The sequence below is a fragment of the Aquarana catesbeiana genome, linkage group LG03 (genome assembly GCF_042186555.1).
Source record: "Aquarana catesbeiana isolate 2022-GZ linkage group LG03, ASM4218655v1, whole genome shotgun sequence".
In the NCBI taxonomy this organism is placed as follows: Eukaryota; Metazoa; Chordata; class Amphibia; order Anura; family Ranidae; genus Aquarana; species Aquarana catesbeiana.
The window spans coordinates 602,600,615-602,613,020 of NC_133326.1; the positions used below are offsets into that span (position 1 = coordinate 602,600,615).

The 12,406-nt window shown below is 42.9% G+C and overlaps 1 protein-coding gene across 6 annotated transcripts in view; it reads right to left on the minus strand.

The window, feature by feature from the left end:
- Positions 1–12,406, minus strand: part of PSD4 (pleckstrin and Sec7 domain containing 4) — a 138,408-nt gene that overhangs the window by 76,059 nt on the left and 49,943 nt on the right. For 2 of the 6 annotated variants that reach the window (XM_073622108.1, XM_073622107.1), the window contains exon 1: positions 11,893–12,371. The exons of the other annotated variants lie outside the window; for them this stretch is intronic. The gene's annotated coding sequence lies outside the window, so the exon portion shown is untranslated. Of the gene's footprint in view, positions 1–11,892; positions 12,372–12,406 lie in introns of those variants that run through there. 6 annotated transcript variants of the gene reach the window in all.

Here is a 12,406-nt window from a genome sequence, read left to right on the forward strand (position 1 = left end):
GATAAATGCACATTTAAAACACAATACAAACGCAGATACAAAAAAAAAAAAAAAAAAAAATCAATGTGTTTCAATGAGCCTAGATTACATCACTGTGGTGCTGTCATGTGCTTTGAAAAGAATAAAGCACAGCTTGCAGCATTTTTTTGCATTTTCAACACACAAATACACATCAACGCAGCAAAAATACTAAGTAGTTGTAACTCCACAAATAAAGAAAAAATAAAGCCTAAAAAAAAACAGCTGCACAAAGATGCATGTAAATGCAAACAGTACAGTATTTTTTTACCTAGCCTGTAGAGTTTGACAGGCAGCACCGATCGTGTGTACACAAATCCGACGCACAAAGTGCCACGCATGCTCAGAATAAATTAAGAGACAAAAGCTATTGGCTACTGCCCCGTTTATAGTCCCGACGTACGTGTTTTACGTCACCGCGTTCAGAACGATCGGATTTTCCGACAACTTTGTGTGACCGTGTGTATGCAAGACAAGTTTGAGCCAACATCCGTCGGAAAAAATCCATGGATTTTGTTGTCGGAATGTGCGATTAATGTCCAACCGTGTGTACAAGGCATAAGAGTGTCAGAAGGTGTCCTTGAGAAAAACAAGTGCAGGTTCATACCTAGTAGTCCAATGCAGTCATACATCAGAATTACAATGACAGAGTCGTGGACTAACCGTAGAGAAAAAGATTTAAAAAATATTAAATTACCATTGTAACAGCTTGTTAGAGATTAACTTTTGTGTCTGTTGTTTCCCCATAAAGCACTGCACATATGTCTACATTAGGAACGTTTATCTTTCAAGCTGAAAATCCAATTGAACTCTCAGTCTAAATCAGATAAATACATTCCAGATGCATCAAAACAAAAAAGGCTTACAAAGCGTTACATTTTGTTCCCTTTTCTAAAGCAGCTTCAGCCTCAGGTGGTGCCAGCATGCTGCACAGTGTTACCCTTGCTATATGTGTGGAAGGCAGTGGTCTCTGTGCAGAGGTCTGACACACCCAGTGCTGAGCTGGAGCTCTCCAATCAGCACGGGGGAGCTGAGCTTTGGTGATTGCGGAGATAAAGGTCTGACTCAATAGCAGGCATAACCGGAGTCTGCAGAGAGAACAGGAATTCAACACAAATAGCAAGGGTCCTACAGTATGCTGGCAGAGGACAGGCTTAGGCTGTGGCTGTTTTAGAAGGAAAGTTTACTTTAACCACTTTAATACGGGGCACTTTCACTCCCTTCTTGCCCAGGCAAATTTTCAGCGCTGTCGCACTTTGAATGACAATTGTGCAGTCATGCAACACTGTACCCATATGAATTTTTTATAATTTTTTTTGAGACAGATAGAGCTTTCTTGGTATTTAATCACCACTGGGTTTTTAATTTGTTTGCTAAACAAACTAAAAAAGATGTAACGTAATAAGGGACACTGATGAAGCGGCACTGATAGGCAGCACTGAAGAGGGGACACTGATGAAGTGGCACTGAAGGGCACTAATGAGGGGACACTGATGAAGCGGCACTAATGAGGGGACACTGATGAAGCGGCACTAATGAGGGGACACTGATGAGGGGACACCGAAGGGCACTAATGAGGCGGCACTGAAGGGCACTAATGAGGGGACACTGATAGGCTGCATTGATGGGCACTGATGAAGTGGCACTAATGAGGGGACACTGATGAGGCGGCACTGATGAGGGGACACCGAAGGGCACTAATGAGGCGGCACTGAAGGGCACTAATGAGGGGACACTGATAGGCTGCATTGATGGGCACTGATGAGGGGACACGGATGAGGCAGAACTGATAGGTTACACTGATGGGCACCAATGAGGGGACACAGATGGGGCGGCACTGAAGGGCACCGACAGGCTGCACTGATAATCAGTGCTCTGATTATTAGTGTAAACGATATGCTGACAGGCTTGCCCATAACGTCTCTCCTTTCCTCTCACAGAATGGGAGGAAAAGGACTGCCGATAACCAGCAAGTCTGTTTACCATGTGATCAGCTGTGATTGGACACAGCTAATCACATGGTAAAGGGCCACTGTGATTGGCCCTTTACCGCGATCTGTAATTAGTTGTGTCCGAAAAGGCACAGCAGTCACAGAGTGCGCCAAGTGCACACCCCAGGAGGCGGGGGGAGGATGACCATGGATGCCCTCCCATACCTGGACAACAGCACTACAGCTGTCTTTTGGCTATAGCATGGAAGGGAAGTGGTTAAGAAATTGCCCATGGCTCCGAGATGTTACTTCCCCAGTGCTGTCACCGGCGCCAGTACCGATCCCCTCACCTCACTGCAGCCACTGGCTCCTGCTGCTGTCAGTCAAACAGGGAGGGGTTATGGCTTAATGGCGCTGTGTGTGCCTATGACTATGTACTAAGTGAAATGTGGGGGCTGCACTGCTGATATCTTCCTGAAGGCTGATTGACACCAGCAGGCGGAAGTTGAGGGGTGCATTATGTGTGCGTTCCAGTATGTGCTGGGCATACCTGCTGCAATCAATTGTGTTAACCATCGCAGTGTTTGCTGTTCTCACAGCTGTTTTGCACAAAACTTCCTTTTTTTTTTTCAGCGCACACAATGCAGCACCCTGACGCAAACTGAACCACTATACAAACTGCCTTGTTCTTGGGTTGGGCTGTAGGACCGAGCCCTGACACTACTAGCTGCCTGGTAGTTACATCTGTTTCAGTTCTTTGTTGGTCTCTTGCCTGGAACAAGTATGAAGAGCAGCAAAGTCAGATGTTCTTATCTTTATACTTGTTCCAGGTTGGGGGGGGGGGGGGGGTAAACTGATCCTGCTTTGCCCTACATGGGTGGCAGAGGCTCAGCAGGAATTCTTGGCAAACAACATTTTTCAGAATGGGAAGTCAGCTGTGGGTAACCTCCATGGTTCTCCCAGGAAAAGTATGCTTTCAGCACAGTTGCAGGGTTTGCTGGATGGCATTATTACCTCACTGATTTGATTCATTTCCTAGATTTGCCCTTTTCAAGAGAAAAAAAAATAAACTTTGCAGTTAAGAAAAAACTAAATAAAATGAATGTGGCAAGAGAAAAGGTGTAATAAATGACCTTTTAATGACTGAGTAGAATGCATACTGTAGCAGAAGCAGCTAGTTACAGTTCAATGTAACACTAAGTCCTCATGCACACGGACGTTTTTACAGCTGCTTTTTTGAGCTTTTTTTGCAGCTTAAAAGGGCCTGTCTATGTTAGTCTATGGCTTCATGCCCACCTAGGCGTTTTTGAGCTGCAAGTGGCATAGGCGTTTTTAAGCTGTAAAAAAAACCCAGGACCAGTGGGTTCTGAAAGACGTTTTTCAGCTGTAAAAACGCTCTAACGCTGAAAAACGCTCAAAAACGCTCAAAAACGTCATTCACCAACGTTTTTTAGCGTTTTTGATCCATTGAAAAAAAAAAAAAAAAAACGCTCAAAAACGCAAACGCGTAAAAACGCTCAAAAAAGCTCAAAAACGCTAAAAAACGCTATTGCAAAAACGCTGAAAAAAGCTGAAAAAAGTTAAAAAAAATCACTGCAAAGATACTGGCGTTTTCATAACGTTTTTTTAACAGCCTGTGTGCATGAGGGCTAAGGGATGTCCAAAGTCTTTCACAGAGGGGAAGAAGAGATCAGTAGCTGCAAACTTTCCTTTCAGCCTCTTCGGCCTTCTGCAGTTGAAACTTTAATACAGCTAAAAATTACGCTGAAACATTTAATAAAAAAAAAAAAAAAGTTCTATAGTACTTGTAAAAAGTGTACTGTATAGTACATTGCAATAAAAACTACAGCTGCACTATACAACTGTTTACAAGTGCTTTTTTTGTGTGTGTGTTTTAGAGTAGTTGTAAACCCTTAGGCTCTGTTCACACTAGTGTGGGCCATGAGTCCTATCCTTGATCAGGCACGGCAGCCTATTCATTGGGCTTCTGTGCTGCATGAAACGCACAAAAAAGGTGCATGCAACTTTATTAAAAAGTGGAGGGAAACTGCGATTCAGCTGTGGGTGGTTGTGGGTATCAATGCTCTTTCCACAACCGGAACGCACGGCCTGCACTAGTGTGAATCTAGCCCAACATATACCCATTGAAGTGACTGTCCTTAGGTGATACACAGAGATTAAACAAATCTTCCTATATAAGTTATACCTGTTTATCTGAAGTCTTGTATACGTCTATTCAGGGTGGATATAAATCAATGATTTTTTTTTTTAAAAATCTGATTTTTTTGATTTAAAATTGATTTTTTTTTTTTTTTAATCAAATTTATTTTAACCAGTTGCTGACCGTCGCACGCCAATATACGTCAGCACAATGGCAGCGGTGGGCAAATGAGCGTACCTGTACGTCCCCTGTAAGAGCCGGAGATAGCAGGCGCGCCAGCCGCAAACAGCATAAACGTGCCCGCGGGACCGGCGGACTCGATGTCCGCCGATCTCCCGGCGATCGTGTCACAGAGCCTCAAAACGGGGAGATGCCTATGTAAACAAGGAACTTCCCCGTTCTGGCTTGTGTCATGACAGAGATCACTGCTCCCTGTCAGCGAGAGCAGTGATCGCTGTCATGTGACTAGTAGCCCATCCCCACCACAGTTAGAATCACTCCCTAGGACACACTTAACCCCTTCATTGCCCCCTAGTGGTTAACCCCTTCACTGCCAGTGTCATTTACACAGTAATCAGCATTTTTATAGCACTGATCGCTGTATAAATGACAATCGTCCCAAAATAGTGTCAAAAATGTCCGATGTGTCCGCCATGTCACAGTCATGATAAAAATCGCAGATCGCCACCATTACTAATAAAAAAAAAATTAATAATAAAAATGCCATAAAATGATCCCCTATTTTGTAGACGCTATAACTTTTGCGCAAACCAATCAATATACGCTTATTGCGATTTTTTTTTACCAAAAATATGTAGAAGAATAAGTTTTGGCCTAAACTGAAAAAAAAAAGTTTTTTTCTATATTTTTGGGGGATATTTATTATAGCAAAAAGTAAAAAATAATGCGTTTTTTTCAAAATTGTCACTCTTTTTTTGTTTATAGCGCAAAAAATAAAAAACGCAGAGGTGATCAAATACCACCAAAAGAAAGCTCTACTTGTGGGCAAAAAAGGACGTCAATTTTGTTTGGGTGCAACATCGCACAACCGCGCAATTGTCAGTTAAAGCGAGGCAGTGCCGAATTACAAAAAGTGCTCTGGTCAAGAAAGGGGTACAATCTTCCGGGGCTGAAGCGGTTAATAAAATGCTTTTGGAGTACAAATCTATCTAAAGATAGTTTTCTATTTAAAATACATTAATATTGAATTTATTCACCATGAAATGAAGTTTAGTTATGTAGCATGAGGCTGTATATTCTGCAATATTTACATTTTTGGTAAACTCATTCAATGAATCCAAGCTCTGCAAGCTGAGATAACATGCACTGCATTGATGCATTCTCACAATTTCACAGTAACCATGAGATAAAACAAAGTTCAGGAATATTCCTTTATCCCATTGTTTAGCAAATCTATGTACACTACAAACTGTATGATTGAATTGGTTCTGATATCGCTGTTTTACTGACCTGACAGCTTATTACTCTAAATAGGAAACCTTCATTTTGTTTGCAAATATTAAAGATTCTAACTACCAGCAAGAATAAGTCCTTACATTTAAAGAGCACCACCACATCCCTCACCTTGTTGTGTCACTGCCCCATCACCAGCCGTCCCATTAAAGTGAATGGGACTGTTGGTGAGTCAACGGCGTGCCAGAGGAGGAGCCGCTGCGGGACAGAGATGACAGTTGCTCTTTAAAAATTATGATTTAAATCAAATCCACCCAGCATCCATTCAAAGTTCAGAATTTATAAAGCCTGTCTGAGCTGTCAGAAAAAAAAAAAAGGGGGGGGGGGGGCAGATATCTGAAGTTACACACTGCAGAGCTCAGTAATGAGAGCTCTCATATAGGATTAGAGGAATGGGACACAACCCCCTTCACATAGCTCTCTCCCGTCACCTTTTTTCCCTTGGTGTCAGTAAGATTTGTCAGAGGTGATTCATGCAGATAGCAGAGGAACGAAGCAGCAGACAAAAATGACACTCAGTGCTCTGGATTGAGACAAGTACACACTATAGAGGGATGTTTTGTTCATATTTCATGTCTGAGGTTTACAACTACTTTAATTTTTCTTAACTTCCATAGTTTCTTGCTTTGGAGACAAATATTCTGCTACAGAACCTGCACTAGGTGAACAGACCTTTTTCGTATTGTTTTCACAGTGTTCACTATGACCAGCTGTCACAGAGAGCGGCTGAAAAGAGAGCACATGGATTGGTCCACGGATGACGCAGTGTGATCAGAGCTGCCGAGTGACAGCTCAGTCACGGTGGAGAAATTGGGAGCACACGTGAAAAGCTGTATATTAAATGTATGTAAAATGTTCTCACGCACAGCATTTCTCAGATCATAGAAACCCCAAAATGGGTGGAGGAGAAGAAGTGGTTCAATCGCCTGCTTCTACAATAGGCAGTATACAATGTAAAAAACAGATTACCACAAGACATGCATGTGAAGGCACCTGTGGACGCTGTTTTGGGTTAGTATGATCGGACACAATGTGCAAATCCTTCAGGCTGAACTCCTAGAATTAGAGAGTTAGTGATTCCTTACAAAAATAGCCATGATTTCTTAGCAAAAAAATGCTGTAAATAAATAAATAAAATCATCTGACATGTCCTTATTAATATCAAACAAAAGCAAAAACATAAAATTATTTAATAATAGGACAAAAAAAAAAAAGAAAGAGAAAAAAGTCACATATCTGCAAATATCACAGGAAAGATCCAGAAAATGGTTATAAGGTGAGAGAAGCGTGTCCCACCCCGTCTACTCTTCACAGACAGGAAAACCTCAGCTTAGATCATCCTGTAAACTTCAACAATATCACCGTGACATGCAAATCCATCCACTTCAATGCAGACACAAAGCACAGGTGTCTACCATTGTCATCCGACGGCTCGGATACTTTACACTTCAATCACTTCAAAAGAGCTGCTAGAGAGCCATCTATCTTCAGCCCATCCGAGTCTGACATGTTACCTGTACTGGGGGATGATGTTGGATTGGCGCTTTCACTTTATTCTCATCTCTGGGCTCCAGTACAGAGAAAAGCCTTTTTAAATATCCTGATCCCCCAGTAAGGCCCCTTTCACACGGGCGGACCTGTCAGTTTTTTAGGCGGACCTGAACGGACGCTCCATACAAGTGTATATTTTCCCCTAAAAATTGCATTTGAAAGATGGCTGCGCAAACACAGTGTGACATAAAATATTGCAACAACCACCGTTTTATTCTCTAGGGTCTCTGCTAAAAAATATATATATATAATGATTTTACCTTGAAACCAACAAGTGTCAAAAAAAGGTTTAGTCTTTAAGTGGTTAAACAGCCCTCATTTAGACTCCTTTCACACTGGGGCGTTTTTGAGGCGTCTTAGCGCTAAAAATAACGCCTGTAAAAGCACCTGAAAACTGCCTCCCACGCCTCCCCAGTGTGAAAGCCTGAGTGCTTTCACACTGGGGAGGTGCACTTGCAGGATGGGATAAAAGTCCTGCAAGCAGCATCTTCGGGGGGTTGGGAGCGCGGCAAACCGCCCTTGGCCATCGGCCGATAGCGAGAGTTAAAAGTGCCCCACTAGCGGCCGAAACGTGCTGCTAAAACGGCAGTAAAGCGCTGCTAAAACAAGCAGCGCTTTAATGCCAACGTGGCCACGGCTTAGTGTAAAAGCAGCCTTACAGACCGAAGTTCATTCCTTTGATCTAAAGAACAAAACATTACAATGTTTATAATTAGCTCCCTGGCTGAGGAATGTTGTGAAACCTGGCAGACTGCCTGTTTTTTTTTTGTTTGTTTTTTTGACAGCTGTCGCTTGAGCAGAGAACTCTCTGAATGGAATCGGGAAACCGCAATCTCGATTCTTAACGAATAATTGTGTAGCTCTATATTATACATATAGTACAAAATGGTGTTCATGTTTGTTCTATTCTCACAAAGGGGAATGCAGAATAAAATGTTTTACCTGGTTGATTGTTCATATAAAAGGAACATATTCAGATGCCAATTTGCGGTCATTACTAAATGGTTTGTGATGTTGTATATTCACATACATGTGCAAACATACAGATATAGCACATTTGTGCAACTGCCACTTACTGCCTATGACCAAAATGATAAAGCACACATCAGAGTACACAGGGACAAACCAAAACAAACATTCCGCCCTTGGTTCTCATTTGACATTAAAATGTTTTCACCCCTTATTAGATCTTATTGTTGCCGACCTCCTGCAGTCAGGGCAAGTTTGCAGGCGGTGATAACAGTATACCATGATGATGGCACAATGGGTGTGGAAACAGCCACTATAGCCGGACATTCATGGTCGAATTCTGAACAAGTTTTTATTTGAAAATTAGAATATTAGCGTGTTTTGTGATCCGATGGTGCCACCATTGATTTCAAAATTCGACCAACCAAGCCTTCAATTTCACCTCATGTTGCTACAGAAATGAATTTTCATGGCCAGGAATCTTCTTTTCTTGCGCTCATGCGCATTTTTGTTTTCAATTCCATTTCTCACACGATTCTCCCATCATTGATTAGAAAATCGTTTGTTTTTCAAAACATTTCCAACATGCCCGATTAATCAAATCTGATGGCTGCACAAAAAAATCGGCCATTGCTGCGGCCCACTAATGGTGCGAGATTCATACAAAAATTCTTAGTTATGATTTTCAATTCACTCATGTATGGCCGTCTTTAGTCTCCATCAGAAGCCCACATGAATGAGTGACAATGCGACTGGAAGACAGGGACAGAGCGATGTCACCCTAAAACAAAAAGGGCCTAAACATGACATTCATAATGGGATCCTCAAGTATTATCTGAAAGCTAATACAAATCTACCAGACACAGAAAAAAGATAAATAGCGCCACTATTTACCTTTGTTTCTCTGTCTGGTAGATTTGTATTATTTTTATTTAATTTAAAGTGACAGCTTTATTTACACTTTTTTTTTTATTACTTGGCGCAGTGATAAGATTTAGCTTGATGTCACATTGTGAGATCTTTTTTTGAATTACCTGGAAGCTGCAGATTTAAAGATATTGAAAATGCCTTTTTAAATGACAATAAAGTGATATTAAAGTCTATTTTATTTTAAATAATAAACAGGTTACTTAGCTCCTCTGTTGCAGTGGATTTTCACAGAACAGCCCAGATCCTCCTCTTCTCGGGTCCCTCTACTGTGATCATGGCCCCTCCCTCCTTTCGAGTGCCCCTGCAGCAAGCAGCTTTCTATGGGGGCACACGAGCCGAGCTGCTCCATATGTCCATTCAGACACGGAGCCACGGCTCAGCCCCGCCCCCTCTCTCTCACTGGCTTACTGACTTTGATTGATAGCCAATGGCGCCGCGCTGCTGTCTCAGCCAATGAGGGAGAGTCCCTGGACAGCTGAGGCTCTCATGCAACATCACTGGATCGAGATGGCATTTAAGTAAGAATTAGGGGGGCTGCTGTACACAGAAGGTTTTTTGTCTTAATGCATAGAATGCATTATAGGGGTTGTAAACTCTTGTGGTTTTTCACCTTTGACCGGACATCATATGATGTGATCAGAATAACAATCGTATTGCGGCGATCTTTGTTGCGGCGTGTCACTCTGACACACTGCAACTCTGATCTAGGTAAAGAGTCTCCAACGGAGACTCTTTACCACGTGATCAGCCGTGTCCAATTAGGCTGATCACAATGTAAACAGGAAGAGCCGTTAATCGGTTTTTCGTCACTTGTGTCTGACAGACGTGAGTAGAGGAGAACCGATCAACTGCTCTCCTGACAGGGGGGGTCTGTGCATCAGCACAGCCCCCCCATGGATGCCCACCCAGGACCACCAGGGATGGCTACCACTGATGACCACCAGGTACGGAATCCCTGGTGGCCATGTGTGCCCACACCTGATGACAGTGCCCACCAGCAATACCTGCCAGTGCCTCCTAATCAGTGATGCCCATCAGTGCCATCAATCAGTGCCACTCATCAGTGCCCATCCGTGCCACCTATCAGTGCCCATCAGTCCCACCCATAAGTACCTATCAGTGCAGCCTTTCAGTGTCGCCTATCAATGCCACCTATGAGTGCCCATCTGTGCCACCTATGAGTGCCCATCAGTGCTGCATATCAGTGCCACCTATCAGTGCCCATCATTGTCGCATATCAGTGCCCATCATCAGTGCCACCTATCAGTGCCCATCAGTGCTGCATATCAGTGCCACTTTATCAGTGCAGCCTCATCAATGCCCATCAGCGAAGGAGAAAACGTACTTATTTACAAAATTTTCTAACAGAAACAAAGAAAAACTTTTAATTTTTTAAAATTTTTGGAGGCGATCAAATACCACCAAAAGAAAGCTCTATTTGTAGGAACAAAATGATAAAAAAATTTTGTTTGGGTATGGTGTAGCATGACCATGCAATTGTCATTTAAACAGCGACAGGGCTCAAAGCTGAAAATTGGCTTGGGCAGGAAGGGGGGCAGTGCCCTGTATTGAAGTGGTTAAAGCGGAAATATAGGAAAAACTTTTCTATCTTGGATAGAGTAAGCGAGGGTTATAACCCCTGTAAGGTTTATTTTTGCCATCTTTGTCCCATTGGGGAGATTTCCCTTCACTTCCTATCCCATAGCCAAACGGCCCTGCAAATTAAGGGAATCCCTTGGGGACCCTCAGGTCACCAGAACCCCATTGGAAGATTTCCCCTCTATTACTTTTCTGGGGACAACCCAAAAATTGGGATTTTCTTTTTACTTTTTCAATGATAATGGTAAACAGGACAATAGAGAGGATGAATCTCCCTAAGGCCTGATTCACACCTATGCATTTTTTGTGCTTTTTGCATTTTGCAGATTTGCACTACAGTCCATTTAGCATGGTTTCCTATGGAATATTCTCTGTAGTGGAAATCTGCAAAATGCAAAAAGCACTAAAAATGCATAGGTGTGAATCAGGCCTTACAGGGGGTAAAGACAGCAATAAAAACTGACAGGTGTTCTAATTCCTCACCACTCTATCCAAAACTAGAAAAAAAAAAAAAAGTTTAACACAATAAAAGCCAACTCCGGGAAAAGTAAAAATGCTCCCTTGCAGTGGGTCTGCACCCGGGCTGCAAAGGGTTACGTGCATGTGTCTGTCTAGGTGACGAGAGAAGTTCTTTTACTTACCTGGAGCTCCACTTCCCAGGCAGACAGAACTCCAACAATGGACTGTCCCTTGGCATCCTCAGGTCCAATGCAGGTCTATGGTCCTTGCATCAGTCTTGATGACTTCAGAGGACCTTAAACCGCCAGAGCATAGGGGAGAAGAGATGGCAAACACCAGCCTTGCAACAAGGAGGATTGGGTAAGTTAAAGTACTTTACCCCACCACCTAGACATAAATGAGCAGTTAACCCTTGCGGTGCAGTTTTGTACACATTTGTCACACAAAACTGAAAATGAAGGCATCAGCCACTATGTTCAGAACATCATAGGATGAGACTATATGATATATAACAAGTGATGAATGCTTCTAAATAATATTACTATAGAATCCTATCATAAAAGAAAAAAAATCAGATGCACACACACATCGATGCTATTGGTAGATATACCTTCTGTATGAGAAAGCAACTTTACCACTTTGATGTGACTGCCACTAATACACGGATATTTCTGGAGACAGAGAGCGGCACCTTCACCTTAGAAGTACAAGTGGTAGAACATTGCGCTCCTCGCCACCATCACAAGAATTCGAATAAACTTACAAAGCAGTGACCAGCAAGAGGGGTGAAATAAAGCTTACCGCAGGACATGTCACATCTCACAGGAAAGTGGCCACCAGTGAACCCAGTGTAGCCCATTACACCACATACTGGAAATACAAGAGCCTGCTGGGTCTGTCACACACTTCCTGTCCTCAGGCAATGTACAGCTAGTGCAGGCGCTGGAGGAGGAGCAGATCTAAATTGTGACAGTCACCTCTTACATCTGCAGCACCACACCAGCCGCAGTGAAGGGAAACAGGATGAGGTCTGTGGCTGAGGTCTCAGCTTCGGGGACAAGGCTTCTCAGTTGGTAGAGCCATGGAAACCATTTCTTCCCGATTTCACAAGCGTTCCCCCAAGTGAAGATGACCTCAGGGGAGAAGATACGGAGGAACCACTCCTGATCACTGGATGAACTGTCAAACTTTTATCTTTCTATCAGTCAGCAATATAGCCGGCGTCAGGCTGCCAGGAAATCAGATCACCTCAAGGGGAAATGCATCATATCTCAGTACACGTGATAGCACCAGGTACAGGAAATCTGTGTAATGA